This window comes from Dipodomys spectabilis, unplaced genomic scaffold (genome assembly GCF_019054845.1).
Source record: "Dipodomys spectabilis isolate Male_0828 unplaced genomic scaffold, ASM1905484v1 ptg000445l, whole genome shotgun sequence".
In the NCBI taxonomy this organism is placed as follows: domain Eukaryota; kingdom Metazoa; phylum Chordata; class Mammalia; order Rodentia; family Heteromyidae; genus Dipodomys; species Dipodomys spectabilis.
In genome coordinates, this window is record NW_024871122.1 from 210,891 (window position 1) to 212,721 (window position 1,831).

Below are 1,831 nucleotides of genomic sequence, written 5' to 3' on the forward strand. Positions count from 1 at the left end.
ATCAGAAATCACTTTAACTTATCTGTTGAAATGAGTAGTACAGAAACTAAAAATATTTCTGGTGCTTGTATGAAAAAAGTATATTTTAAAATACTCTGTATTTTGTTTGTATAATGTCCATAATCTATTTAATTCTCTCCTAGATATAATACTTTGAATTATACATTGTTTTATAATATATAGGTTCGTTAATAAATGTGTTATTTCAGATAGCATTCCATATAGAAAAAGTTTAAGATTCCTTTTTTTCCTAGGTCCTTATAGTATTTTATTTCTTTGGGATAAAATGACAATGTTATCCAATTTCAAATGTTTTGTAAAGATTGTGCTATATAAAGGCCATTCTAAGGTGAGGATTTAACGCACTGATGTCAAACTAACTTTCAGTTCAATGAATTACATATATTGTTACATTTGCCTTTTTAAATTTTTTATTGTGAAAATACTGTACAGAGGGGTTACAATTACATGGGCAAGATAATGAGTACATTTCTCATCAAGCATTGTAGCCTCCTCCTGTATTTGCCCTCCCCATCCATTCCCATCCTTCCCCTGCTCCCCCACTCAATCCTCCCTGCTACCCCTCCACCCGCACAAAGTTGTAAAGTTCATTTTTCGACATAACGACTTGTATTTTTGTAATCAATTTTTTAATAACTGTTTTTCATTTCTTGCATCTCAAGAATGAAAAATATGGAATATTTCACAAATTTTCATATCATCCTTGTGCAAATGCCATGATAATCTCTATATTGTAGTAATTTGGGTAAACGTCCTGCTGAAGCATGTAGTATCCTGTAAATTTAAGTAGTTATTGATGCAATCTTAATACAGGCATATATCCTTGGTTGACTGTTTTTAACTAGGAAACCTTATTGTTCCTAAAAATGTTATTGATCTTACTTCTCTAAAATTCTGTGTATATTGGGAAAAGCTTATATTGTTTGGTCGATTGCTCACATTTGCAATTTTTTTGTCAATGACTATTTTAAGTCTTTTTCATTTTAAATTTGATCATACTTTGAAGCCTTTATAGCTAGGTCCAAAGGTGATTGTTTTTCAAGAACTTATTTATAAACTGAGTTAGCTTTGTGGAGTTAATGGATTCAAAGTAAGCCTTGCTTAAGAGCTACTTCTAAACTTCTGCAGCTTAAAAATTCCTAAATGATGTCTTACTGGTACAAATGTCTACCTGACCCTTTACTCTTCTTCCCTGTAGCAACAGACCAACCAGAATATCTTACCCTGACAGCATAGATTTTCTTATTGGAACAAAACTAATATTAGTTAAAAGGGATCATAGAGAGATAAACAGTTAAGGCAGAATCATTTAGGCTAGAAGGTATTTTATCAAAATATAATTGTTTTTTATACCTAACATTTCAATAGTAGCTAAAGCCAAGAAGGTGAAAAAAATTTCACATGCATGATTACCAAATGTCCTGGCCAGTCTACCATCCATCCAGGCAGGAATTTACACTACTGCCTTTCTTTCATCAAATATTTTCATAGTTACAAGAGAAGTCTATATGTTTCTCCTCGATAATAGGCCTTAAATTGGTAATGTTTTAATCACAGTGTTTCCTCTTGTCTCTAGGCTGTAAATCTCCAAATGGTAAAGCTTTAGGTCCAACTCTACCAAACACTGAGGTAGAAATAATGGAATAATATTTTAAAACACAGTTGCCTTTGATACCGTAACCACAACAGAACATTGCAAAACATGTGCTTTTTTTATTATATTTTATAGTTATATATTTTATATTTATGCGTGCTGATATTTTATTTCACACAGTGGAACTTACTAGAATTAATTGATAATTTGACAAAT

General features: G+C 31.3%; 1 pseudogene; it reads right to left on the reverse strand.

Annotated features, from left to right (window-relative positions):
- Positions 1 to 687: 687 nt before the first annotated feature.
- LOC122097966 lies at positions 688 to 787 on the reverse strand (annotated as a pseudogene).
- Between the last annotated feature and the right edge of the window lie 1,044 nt (positions 788 to 1,831).